Raw genomic sequence first — 13,645 nt, 5'->3', positions numbered from 1 at the left:
GACAGTAAGTACGTCAATGGAGGAAAAGGAAGTAGAAGTGGAGAGTGACTGCTTAGTGAATGTGGGGTTTCTTTTTGTGATAAAATGGCCTGAAATTAGACTGTGGTGATTGCTACGCAACATTATAAATGTACTAAATGCTGCTAAGTTGCACACTTTAAAGTGGGGAATTTTATGTCATTTGAATCTTAACTAAAAAGTTAAACAGCATGCTGATTATCATACCAGAAATATAATGATTATCATCATACCAGAAATATAATGATATATAGACAATAAGTCAATTTGATTCCTACATCTTTATTCTTATCTACTCACTATTCTACCTCAGAATGAGTCAGGATTTCTCTACCCCAGAGACTTTACTGTCACATCCTTCTTGAGTTAAATCGTTTTAATCCCAGTGTGCCAGGTCAAACTAGAATCACAAGAGTCATGTGCTAGAGGCTGCTCCCACTGGCGGCACATATTAATATTCAGGAAATTCGCAAGCTGATCAACATTAAGTTGGTAGCTTGAAGTCAGTTATAGTGAAAATATCTACATTTTGTCAGTCAGCCACTCTACAATCATGCCACGAGAGCTGGCAGTTAAGCATTCATCAGCTTATCACTGGCCGTAGTCCTCCTGAAGCCTAACTCACAAGTCTGAGTGTAGCTCAGGCCGTGACTGCAAGCCTATGAGGCTGCATTTGTGCTTCAACCACTTCAATGGCTCTTTCCTTCTGAACTCTGATTTTTATGTCCCCTTGGCTAGTTTTTCCCCGTGACATTTCATATTTCTAAACTTGATCATATTTTTGAGAGTAGTTTGATAACATTATTTTATTGTGATTTAGATATAACTTTTAAAGTATATGGCTTTGTATTACTATAGGGAATAAAGAAGAGTGAAAAGAAGAGACAGGAATTAGCATAGGGACAATGGTCACTCAAAATATACAGGGTTGAATTATGTGGAAGTTCAAGATCATTTACATTAGAAGTTTGCACTGAATTATATTGTGCTTTAAAAATTCATTTTATCTATTTCATCCTGAATGAACACACAAATCATTCTAGACGAGGGAAATTTTTATTATTCACATAAAAAGAAAATAATAACTGTATCGTCTGCCACAGCTGATTCTTACTCCTGAGACAATGAAATGAAGGCCAGGTCAAATTTCCGATGGCATGCTGTATTTGCATCATAAGCAAAGAATAAAGAAATATAAATTTTCTTTGCTAACAAAAGTCAGAGAGACTATTTCCTAAACCCACCCCCACACACATACCTCCCTCCTTCTCAGAATGTTTTTTTAGACATTAATAAGATATGAATATTCCATAAAAAAAAAGACCATTCTCATAAGCTTCACAACCCAGAAATGTCTCCACACTTCTGAAGTCAGGTAAACCTCTCTGGAGTTCTCTCAATATCTATGTAGTTGTAAATTAACTTTCCAAGGTTTGCTGTTAGCCAAGCACCCTAAGTTTTTGGCAAAATTAATCCAAACATCCCCAACACAGGACAAACACAAAAGTAATTTTTCTATACCCCACAAGATGCCAAGAGTTCAAACAGACAGTTAAGAAGAAGGAAGTTCCACGATTCTGGAGCAAGGTAAAATTTCTTTGAAAATCCACACGGCGTTTTCTGAAGGATGGGAAGTGCAAAGAGGCATCAGCCGCTAATGCCACCTGGTATTGGAGCAGTGCAGGCAGAGCACCCGAATTTGCTCTTGTCATCCTCCATCCAGAGCCTGTGACACAAAACTGATAGCGAAAAGCTACCGGAGGACACTTCACTGTAGCTAAGTGATCCCTGATGGGAAAAGAATGAAGGAGGATGACAGGAGAACTTGGCTGTAGACAAAGGAGGAGAGTTTTGCTGTTTCACATTTAATTTTTTTTTTTTTTTGAGACGGAATCTTGCTCTGTGGCTTAGGCTGGAGTGCAGTGGCCCAATCTTGGCTCACTGCAACCTCCGCCTCTCAGGTTTGAGTGATTTCCTCCCTCAGCCTCCCAAATAGATGGGACTACAGGTTCACATCACCATGCCCAGATAATTTTTGTGTTTTTAGTAGAGATGGGGTTTCATGTTGGCCTGGCTGGTCTGGAACTCCAGATCTCAGGTGATCTGCCTGCCTTGGCCTCCCATAGTTCTGGGAATACAGGCGTGAGCCACCGTGCCTGGCCTGCATTTAACTTTTGAACATAATGAGAATAAAACCTCATACCAGGAAATATAATCACATTAATAATAATACACAGCACATTTTTTTTTTTTTTTGGAGGCAGAATATCACTCTTGTTGTCTTGTTGCCCAGGCTGGAGTGCAATGGCGCAATCTCAGCTCATCGTAACCTCTGTCTCTCTGGTTCAAGCAATTCTCCTGCCTCAGTCTCCCGAGTAGCTGGGATTAAAGGCATGCGCCACCACACCAGGCCAAATTTCATATTTTCAGTAAAGATGGTAGGAAGGCTGACACTATTAAAATAAACAGTAGGTTATATATATAAGAATAATTATTACCAGTGATGTATGTTATGGAAATCTATAGCTTATGGTGAGAGTCAATAAAAAAGATAGTTGATTGGCCTTGCAAGAAATAGGAAAGGTAGAGAATAAATATTGATTCATGTATAAGTATGTTAATGTGATGTTTCAGTCTTATGTGATTTCATACCTAATGGTTCCTAATTTCTCTGTGAAGTAAAATGAAAGGTTATCTGTTGAGAAAGGGAGTTGGAGTGAGATGTGAATGTGCTTTGAGGAGTGTAGGAAAAAAATGAGTCATAAAGATTGAACTGAAGAAGATTATGCTGTTGGGTCATTGGAAAGTGTCATCAGTTAAGTTTAACATTGATTATCGTAGAATTATGGAAACACAAATATTTCTAGTTAACAAGTTTGTTTCCTTGTTTTCTTCAGCCTAGTGTACTTATTTGGTTGATTCATGCAGAAGGTAAGTTTTATCACACGTATGTGATGGAAGGTCAGTGGAACAAGGGCAAGCAAAATGTTGGTAAGAGAGTGGCTGAAATGATGAATCATGGAATTTTTAAAAAATTTTTTCTTGCATTTTAGGTTTTTGGGTACATGTGCAGAACATGCAAGACAGTTGCATAGGTACACACATGGCAGTGTGTTTTGCTTCCTTTCTCCCCTTCACCCACATTTGGCATTTCTCCCCAGGCTATCCCTCCCCAGCACCCCCTCCACGCTGGCCCTCCCCTTTTCCCCACAATAGACCCCAGTGTTTAGTACTCCCCTCCCTGTGTCCATGTGTTCTCATTTTTAATCACCCGCCTATGAGTGAGAATATGCAGTATTTCATTTTCTGTTCTTGTGTCAGTTTGCTGAGAATGATGTTCTCCAGATTCATCCATGTCCCTACAAATGACACAAACTCATCATTTCTGATTGCTGTATAATATTCCATGGTGTATATGTGCCACATTTTCCCAATCGAGTCTATCATCAATGGGCATTTGTGTTGATTCCAGGTCTTTGCTATTGTAAACAGGGCTGCAATGAACATTCGTGTGCATGTGTCCTTATAGTAGAATGGTTTATAGAACTTTGGATATATACCCAGTAATGGGATTGCTGGGTCAAATGGAATTTCTATTTCTAAGGCCTTGAGGAATCGCCACACTGTCTTGCACAATGGTTGAACTAATTTACACTCCCACCAACAGTGTACAAGTGTTCCTATTTCTCCACATCCTCTCCAGCATCTGTTGTCTCCAGATTTTTTAATGATCGCCATTCTAACGGGCTTGAGATGGTATCTCAATGTGGTTTTGATTTGCATCTCTCTGATGACCAGTGACGATGAGCATTTTTTCATATGATTGTTGGCCTCATGTATGTCTTCTTTTGTAAAGTGTCTGTTTATATTCTTTGCCCAATTTTGAATGGGCTTGTTGTTTTTTTCCTGTAAATCTGTTTGAGTTCTTTGTAAATTCTGGATATCAGCCCTTTGTCAAATGGGTAAACTGCAAAAATTTTTTCCCATTCTGTTGGTTGCAGATTCACTCTAGTGACTGTTTCTTTTGCCGTGCAGAAGCTGTGGAGTTTGATTAGGTCCCATTTGTCTATTTTGGCTTTTGTTACCAATGCTTTTGGTGTTTTGGTCATGAAGTCCTTGCCTACTCCTATGTCCTGAATGGTTTTGCCTAGATTTCCTTCTAGGGTTTTTATGGTGCCAGGTCTTATGTTTAAGTCTTTAATCCATCTGGAGTTAATTTTAGTGTAAGGTGTCAGGAAGGGGTCCAGTTTCTGCTTTCTGCACATGGCTAGCCAGTTTTTCCAACACCATTTGTTAAATAGGGAATTCTTTCCCCATTGCTTGTTTTCGTCAGGTTTATCAAAGATTGTATGGTTGTAGATATGTTGAGTTGCCTCCGAGGCCTCTGTTTTGTTGCATTGGTCTATATCTCTGTTTTGGTACCAGTACCATGCTGTTTTGATTACTGTAGCCTTGTAGTATAGTTTGAAATCCGGTAGTGTGATGCCCCCCGCTGTGTTCTTTTTGCTTAGAATTGACTTGGCTATGCGGGCTCTCTTTCGGTTCCATATGAAGTTCATGGTGGTTTTTTCCAGTTCTGTGAAGAAAGTCAATGGTAGCTTGATGGGGATAGCGTTGATTCTGTAAATTACTTTGGGCAATATAGCCATTTTCACGATATTGATTCTTCCTAACCATGAACATGGAATGTTTCTCCATCTGTTTGTGTCCTCTCTGATTTCGTTGAGCAGTGGCTTGTAGTTCTCCTTGAAGAGGTCCCTTACGTTCCTTGTGAGTTGTATTCCAAGGTATTTTATTCTTTTTGTAGCAATTGTGAATGGCAGTTCATTCTTGATTTGGCTTTCTTTAAGTCTGTTATTGGTGTAGAGGAATGCTTGTGATTTTTGCACATTGATTTTATATCCTGAGACTTTGCTGAAGTTGCTTATCAGTTTCAGGAGTTTTTGGGCTGAGGCAATGGGGTCTTCTAGGTATACTATCATGTTGTCTGCAAATAGAGACAATTTGGCTTCCACCTTTCCTATTTGAATACCCTTTATTTCTTTTTCTTGCCTGATTGCTCTGGCTAGAACTTCCAGTACTATACTGAATAGGAGTGGTGAAAGAGGGCATCCTTGTCTAGTGCCAGATTTCAAAGGGAATGCTTCCAGTTTTTGCCCATTCTGTATGATATTGGCTGTTGGTTTGTCGTAAATAGCTTTTATTACTTTGAGATACGTTCCATCGATACCGAGTTTATTGAGGGTTTTTAGCATAAAGGGCTGTTGAATTTTGTTGAATGCCTTCTCTGCATCAATTGAGATAATCATGTGGTTTTTTTTTTTGGTTCTGTTTATGTGGTGAGTTACGTTTATAGACTTGCGTATGTTGAACCAGCCTTGCATCCCTGGGATAAATCCTACTTGATCATGATGGATAAGTTTTTTGATTTGCTGTTGCAATCGGCTTGCCAATATTTTATTGAAGATTTTTGCATCTATGTTCATCATGGATATTGGCCTGAAGCTTTTTTTTCTTGTTGGGTCACCACTGGGTTTTGGTATCAGGATGATATTGGTCTCATAAAATGATTTAGGAAAAATTCCCTCTTTTTGGATTATTTGGAATAGTTTCAGAAGGAATGGTACCAGCTTCTCTTTTTGTGTCTGGTAGAATTAGGCTGTGAACCCATCTGGACCTGGGCTTTTTTTGTGTGGTAGGCTCTTAATTGCTGCCTCGACTTCTGCCTTTGTTATTGGTCTAATCATAGTTTCAGCTTCCTCCTGGTTTAGGCTTGGGAAAACACAGAAGTCCAGGAATTTATCCATTTCTTCCAGGTTTACTAGTTTATGTGCATAGAGTTGTTTGTAATATTCTCTGATGATGGTTTGAATTTCTGTGGAATCTGTGGTGATTTCCCCTTTATCATTTTCTATTGCATCTATTTGGTTGTTCTCTCTTTTCTTTTTAATCAATCTGGCTAGTGGTCTGTCTATTTTGTTGATCTTTTAAAAAAACCAGCTCTTGGATTTATTGATTTTTTGAAGGGTTTTTCGTGTCTCAATCTCCTTCAGTGCAGCTCTGATCTTAGTTATTTCTTGTCTTCTGCTGGGTTTTGAGTTTTGTTGATCTTGCTCCTCTAGCTCTTTCAATTTTGACAATAGGGTGTCAATTTTGGATCTCTCCATTCTCCTCATATGGGCACTTATTGCTATATATTTTCCTCTAGAGACTGCTTTAAATGTGTCCCAGAGATTCTGGCATGTTGTGTCTTCGTTCTCATTGGTTTCGAAGAACTTCTTTATTTCTGCCTTCATTTCATGGTTCATCCAGTCAACATTCAAGAGCCAGTTGTTCAGTTTCCATAAAGCTATGCGGTTCTGGGTTGGTTTCTGAATTCTGAGTTCTAACTTGATTGCACTACGGTCTGAGAGACTGTTTGTTATGATTTCAGTTGTTTTGCATTTGCTGAGGAGTGCTTTACTTCCAATTATGTGGTCAATTTTAGAGTAGGTGTGATGTGGTGCTGTGAAGAATGTATATTCTGTGGATTTGGGGTGGAGAGTTCTGTAAATGTCTATCAGGTTTGCTTGTTTCAGGTCTAAGTTCAAACCCTGGATATCCTTGTTAATTTTCTGTCTGGTTGATCTGTCTAATATTGACAGTGGAGTGTTAAAGTCTCCCACTATTATTGTGTGGGAGTCTAAGTCTCTTTGTAAGTCATTAAGAACTTGCCTTATAAATCTGGGTTCTCCTGTATTGGGTCTATATATGTTTAGGATCATCAGCTCTTCTTGTTGTATCGATCCTTTTACCATTATGTAATGGCCTTCTTTGTCTCTTTTGATCTTTGTTGCTTTAAGTCTATTTTATCAGAGATGAGAATTGCAACTCCTGCTTTTTTTTGCTCTTCATTTGCTTGGTAAATCTTCCTCCATCCCTTTATTTTGAGCCTTTGTGTATCCTTGCATGTGAGATGGGTTTCCTGGATACAGCACACTGATGGGTTTTGGATTTTTATCCAATTTGCCAGTCTGTGTCCTTTGATTGGTGCATTTAGTCCATTTACATTTACGGTTAATATTGTTATGTGTGAATTTGATACTGCCATTTTGATGCTAGCTGGCTGTTTTGCCCATTAGTTGTTGTAGATTCTTCATTATGTTGATGCTCTTTAGCATTTAGTGTGATTTTGGAATGGCTGGTACTGGTTGTTCCTTTCTATGTGTAGTGCCTCTTTCAGGAGCTCTTGTAAAGCAGGCCTGGTGGTGACAAAATCTCTGAGTACTTGCTTGTTCGCAAAGGATTTTATTTTTCCTTCATTTCTGAAGCTCAGTTTGGCTGGATATGAAATTCTGGGTTGAAAGTTCTTTTCTTTAAGGATGTTGAATATTGGCCCCCACTCTCTTCTGGCTTGGAGTGTTTCTGCCAAGAGATCTGCTGTGAGTCTGATGGGTTTCCCTTTGTGGGTGACCCGACCTTTCTCTCTGGCTGCCTTTAGTATTTTCTCCTTTATTTCAACCTTGTTGAATCTGACGATTATGTGCCTTGGGGTTGCTCTTCTTGCAGGATATCTTTGTGGTGTTCTCTGTATTTTCTGCATTTGAGTGTTGGCCTGTCTTGCTAGGTGGGGAAAATTTTCCTGGATAATGTCCTGAAGAGTATTTTTCAGCTTGAATTTATTCTCTTCATCACATTCTGGTATGCCTATCAAACGTAGGTTAGGTCTCTTCACATAGTCCCACATTTCTTGGAGACTTTGTTCATTCCTTTTTGCACTTTTTTCTCTGATATTGGTTTCTCTTTATATTTCATTGAGTTGATCTTAGACTTCTGATATTCTTTCTTCTGCTTGGTCAATTCGGCTGTTGAAACTTGTGCATGCTTTGCGAAGTTCTCGTATTGTGTTTTTCAGCTCCTTTAATTCATTCATATTCCTCTCTAAGTTATCCATTCTTGTTATCATTTCCTCGAATCTTTTTTCAAATCTTTTTTCAAGGTTCTTAGTTTCTTTGCATTGATTTAAAACATGTTCTTTTAGCTCACAAAAGTTTCTCATTATCCACCTTCTGAAGTCTAATTCCATCATTTCATCACAGTCATTCTCCATCCAACTTTGTTCCCTTGCTGGTGAGAAGTTTTGTTCCTTTGTAGGAGGTGAGGTGTTCTGGTTTCGGGTGTTTTCCTCCTTTTTGTGTTGGTTTCTTCTTATCTTTGTGGATTTATCCATCTGTCGTCTGAATAGTTGCTGACTTTTTGATTGGGTCTCTGAGTGGACTCCCAGATTGTTGATGATGAAGTATTTCTGTTACTTGGTTTTCCTTCTACCAGTCTAGCCCATCCACTGTATGACTGCTGAGGTCCACTCCAGGCCCTGCTTGTCTGGCATCCACCTATAGCAGCTGCGGAACAGTGAGGAATTCTACCAGTTTCTTTTTCTGCTATCTTTGTCCCAGAATGATGCCTGCCAAATGTCAGTCTTCTGGATATAGAGGGTCAGGGAGCTGCTTGAGGAGACAGTCTGTACTTTATAGGAGCTCAATTGCTGAGCTGTGAGCTCTGTTGTTCATTCAGGGCGGTTAGGCTGCTATGTTTAATTCTGCTGCAGCAGAGCTCATTAAAAAAAACCCTTTTTTTCCTCAGATGTTCTGTCTTGGGGGTGTTGGGGCTTTCTTTATGAGTGTCCATTGCGCTGTCCTGCCCAGCTAGGAGGCAGTCTAGTCACTATTTGCCTGCCGAGGCTCTGCCCTGCTGGTGTGAGGTCCACCCTGTTGCTGCAGGCTCTGCCCTGCTGCTGTGGTGTCTGCCCTGCTGCCACGGGCTATGCCCTGCGGCGGAGTCTCTCTGCCATGGTGGGTTGCCTCGGCAATGGCAGGCTGCATCAGCAATGGAAGTGTAACCTCAGTAGGGGTGGATTGCCTCAGTAATGGCAGACGCCCCTCCCCCACCGAGCTGCCTCGTCCTGGGTTCAGCTGTGCCTGCACTGAAACTCTCCACCCAGAGCATTTGGAATCGCCATTTTGTTTGTCCCACTGCTCTGGCCCAAACGCCGTTTCCCTGAAATCTCCTGGCCTGGCTCACTGTCCAAGTCCCGTTCAATCAGATGGATATGCCAATCTGCCCTCTCAAGTCTCAGATTGCTGGTTAAACAGGGCACCCGGACCAGTGCGCTTTGTGTGGAGTGCTGTGGAGCACCGCTGCGTTGTAGTGCCAGTGCTGGCTGCACCAGCCAAAACCACTGCGCTGGTGTTCCGCCTCTCTTTTATACCTGGGAGTTTCCCCGTTCTGTGGGCAACAGAGATCCGTCTGGAAATGCAGCGCTGACTTACCCTCTGCGCGTTCACCAAGAGCTTCAATCCTGGGTTGGTCTCACCGCGCCATCTTGAGTCGGTCGTCCGAATCATGGAATTTAACCTGAACAGAGCAGAATGCAAAGACACCTGGGCAGTGAATGAATGGTAGTAAGAAAGTCCACATTCCAGAGGGCTTTGGGTTTTTCAGGAACAAACTGGTAATAACTGAATCACATGATTGAATAGATACAAAGTGCAATGTCTACATTTGTGATTTATGAGGCTGATCAATTTTGGACTCTAGTGCTTCAAATATATGACTCTGGAATTAGGTAATTGTGCCTCAATAACAATAGAAATCCATGCATTGAGGAGCAAGTTTTGAGTAGATGAGTCATAAGCATGTTAAACTGCAGTTAATATCTAGACATGTGCCTTTAAATAATCAAGAGGAATTGAAAGAAAACTATGAAAAATAATAAAAAATTTGAAAAGTGGGCAAATGAATTGACTCTCACTAAGAAGTATTTCTGTATTTTAAATAAGAGAGTGCTAAGAAGAGATGTATACAAACATCATGACTTACACCTTCATTAAGAAGTGTCTCTTTTAACTGTACAAACTACCTTTTGTTCTGGTTAATGCTTTTTAAGTTAAATTTTACTTTCTCTGCTTTCCATTTTGGTAGACTTGGTTCCATCACATTTAAATGTCTTTGAGACACACTTGTCTATCCTTTGTATCCTTGTTTATTCACACTTGTTTATCTTTTCTGCATCATTTTGTTTTAGATCTTTCTCATGTGATATATAATTCAATTTTTTAAACTTTATTTATCTTTGTGCTTTTTGATAGAGGAATTCAAGCAATCTACATTTATAAGAATAAATGATGTATTTGGTTTTATGCTGTTCACTTGTTTTATACTTTAAGTTTCCTATGTTTTCTTTATATTGGTTAATTTTGTATCTTTTGCTAAGTAGATATTATACATGTTATTTGCCACACAGGCTCTGTAGGCAATTTTGGTTATATACAGAGGGTCTAAGAAGGCTTGCGGGTCTGATTCCCAGGGCTATATTTCCTCCTGTGTGGCTTTTGACAAATTACTTTTCTCTGCATCCTTAAAATGTGTATAATATTATTACCTGTCTCATGGAATTGTTAAGAAAATTACAAAAGCAGTCTCATGTAGCATATTAAAGGTTTTCAAAAACTATTAGCTTTTGTTATAAAATTTGCTTATTTTCTTTTAGTTTGACCTAGGATTTAGAATATATCAATTCTATTTTTCTTCCACTAGAGGTCTCCTCTGTATTTGTAAAATGCACACAAACCCATTTTCACTGATTTTTTTTTTTTTTTTCATTGATTCTTAAACAAGATTTCCTCACTAATTCCTAAGGGTGGACTGAGATGGAGCTTCATACCCTTTCTCATGTCATTCCATAGGGGAGGCATAAAACGTCACAATCTCAGAGAGCATTCTAGTCTACAAGCCTGTCTCTTTGTGTAGTGTCTGGGATATCAGAACAGTCATTGAAATTTGGGTTGGGTCAGTGTGTGGGACAAATTACAGTTCCAGCGATCATTTACATCCTTTGCTACACTTCCATCCCAAGATGAATTCTTGGCATCTCACGGTGACTTGAAGCAGTCACCTGGTTAACAGCAACATCAAAGAGTCGTGCGGCAGGGCGCAGTGGCTTGCTCCTGTAATCACAGCATTTTGGGAGGCCGAGGCGGGCGAATGACCTGAGGTCAGGAGTTTGAGACCAGCCTGGGCAACATGGTGAAACCCTGTCTGTACTAAAAATACAAAAATGGCCAGGCATGGTGGTGCACATCTGTAATCCCAGCTACCCCAGAGCCTGAGGCAGGAGAATCACTTGAACCCGAGAGGCAGAGCTTGCAGTGAGCAGAGATTGCGCCATTGCATTCCACCCTGGGCAACAAGAGCAAAACTCTGTCTCAAAAAAAAAAAAAAAAAAAAAGAGTAATGGTTGTGGAATCTAATGATCTTGGCTCTGCTGGTTACTAAGGTGAGATGTTAGGAGTAAAGACCAAGCAGATCCGGAATAGAATCCTTCTGCTCTTTCCCAAGGGGCCCCAATGATAGGTGCCTGAGCTCTTAGAGGTAGTGACAAGTTCCTAGTATATGTTAGGTAAAAGATTGAACCTGGATTCAGACGCCCAAGAGAAAGGACAGACTAAAGTTTATTAATGAGAACTCGACTTTTGCTTCCTTTGTGATTTGAGGAAGAAGTCTACTCAATCATTTCAGTTGTAGCAAAGTAAATTCTGAATCTAGGAAATAATAAATATTTTTTGACTTTAGAAATAAGAACTTTTGAAATTCCTTATGATTGCTTTAATGCGGTTATAAAACTTTTGATGAAGAAATATAATGATTGGCAAATCTCAATGGTTTTTCAGATGTATACATCGTAGCAGTTTACTTCTACATCATAGTAAGATAGGAAGCTACCTCTTTGATGACTCTGTGAGGTTCTGGGTTTTTACTTTGTTCACTATTGTTCATTTCTAGACAATATCAAGTATAATACCTAGAATACACTAGGAACATAGGCAAGGTTTATCAAATTAATAAACAACAAATAATCATAAAAATTATTAAGAGTGCAGGTGTTCATATTAAGCCAAGGAATAAGGCAATGATAAAACTGAATGTTTCACTCAGCCTTAAGGAAGCCAAATGAGATGTGGTTGGGTGGAGTTTTCCAAAAGGAATAAAAAGAGGAAGATGAATTTCTATGGCTAGTAAAAGGGAAAAGCATGTACAGACTTGGAAGTGGGTTTTAGACTTGACCAATTGGAAGCACTGGTGGTCTCAAATTTTTTTCATGTTTGTATCTCCATAGAAAAGTAGTTGCAAGCCAAAAATGTATCTCTGTATGATTCATTATCTCTTCAAATACAGTATGCATAACTTGGTCATAGTGAGTCATTCAGTCACTCAGTCAGTAATAATTATTTTTAGGTGTTTGCCCAATAGCAATGATAGTCAATGTTTTATTTCCCCTTCAAATCTGATATGTCCTCAAAGCCTGTGGCTTTTTTCTAAATAACCTCTTGGATTTCCCAGTTGAGTGCAGGCACTCTCATCCCCTACTGCAGTAGTTCAAACTCTCACTGGACTCAGAATATCAGAGTTGTTCATGGTCTCTTAACCTTGCAACTACTTTCCCATCCCCGTGCTACTACCCTATTCACATGTCACTAAATTTTTATTTCTACAATGACTCTCAACGTATAGTTTTAATAAAAAAGAATGTTCTTTGGACTCAGAGAATTTTGTTTGAATTTATTCTATCTCTTAATATGTGACAATAGCTACATGCATTGTTTCCAAAATTACTTGATGGATTTTTCAAACAATAAATAAAAATATAGTAATGTGTCACTTAACAATGAGGATACAGTCTCATAAATGAGTTGTTAGGTGATTTTATTGTTGTGCAAATATCATAAAATATACTTACTGAAAACTGTATGATATAGCCCTGGCTCTATAATATATATAATATAATATATAGCTCCTTGGCTACAAAACTGCACATCATGTTACTATACTGAATATTTTAGGCAAGTGTAATATAATGGTATTTGTGCATCTAAACATGTCTAAACATAGATAAGGTACTCTAAAATATGGTATTGTAATCTTATGGGACCATGGTTCAGAAACATTGTTAGGTGGCATATTTATGTTATGTGTTATGTGGCATATTTATGTTATGTGTTATGCGGCATTGTTATGTGGCATATTTATGTTATGTTATGTGTCATTGTTATGTTGCCACATAACATATTATGTTATGTTATGTGTCATTGTTATGTTGCCACATTGTTATGTGGCATATTTATGTTATATGTTATGTAGCATTTTTATGTGACATATCTAATGATCTTGGCTCTGCTAGTTACTAAAAGTGAAAAGGCAAAAGGAAAAATAGAGATAAACATTTTAAAAAAATTAATACAAAAATGAGGTTAAAAATACAATTGCTACCTGATATGAATTTTTATTCTCTTATAATATGTGGGTCAGAAATTCAGCTGCAAGCCTTCTAGCTTGCCCTAGTTGCCCTAGGTTATTTGTCTATATTATGGGTTTGCCAATATGTTAAGCATTTTCATAAGCAATATCCTATTTAATTTGTCAATACTTATAAAATCTTAAGAGACAGGTACTAATATGACCACCTTTTTAATTGCATTTTAGGTTTTGGGGTACATGTGAAGAACATGCAAGATAGTTGCATAGGTACACACGTGGCAGTGTGATTTGCTGCCTTCCTCCCCTTCACCTACATCTGGTATTTCTCCCCATG

At 38.9% G+C, this 13,645-nt stretch overlaps 1 long non-coding RNA gene across 3 annotated transcripts in view; it reads right to left on the bottom strand.

Moving 5' to 3' along the window:
• LOC118145800 (uncharacterized) overlaps positions 1 to 13,645 on the bottom strand; it is a 55,697-nt gene that overhangs the window by 18,858 nt on the left and 23,194 nt on the right. For all 3 annotated transcript variants that reach the window (XR_013522889.1, XR_013522891.1, XR_013522890.1), the window contains one exon: positions 9,327 to 9,411. This is a non-coding gene — a long non-coding RNA (uncharacterized LOC118145800). The remainder of the gene's footprint in view (positions 1 to 9,326; positions 9,412 to 13,645) is intronic.

This window comes from Callithrix jacchus, chromosome 10, assembly GCF_049354715.1.
Source record: "Callithrix jacchus isolate 240 chromosome 10, calJac240_pri, whole genome shotgun sequence".
NCBI classification, from domain to species: domain Eukaryota; kingdom Metazoa; phylum Chordata; class Mammalia; order Primates; family Cebidae; genus Callithrix; species Callithrix jacchus.
This window is presented reverse-complemented; position numbering and strand designations above follow the sequence as displayed.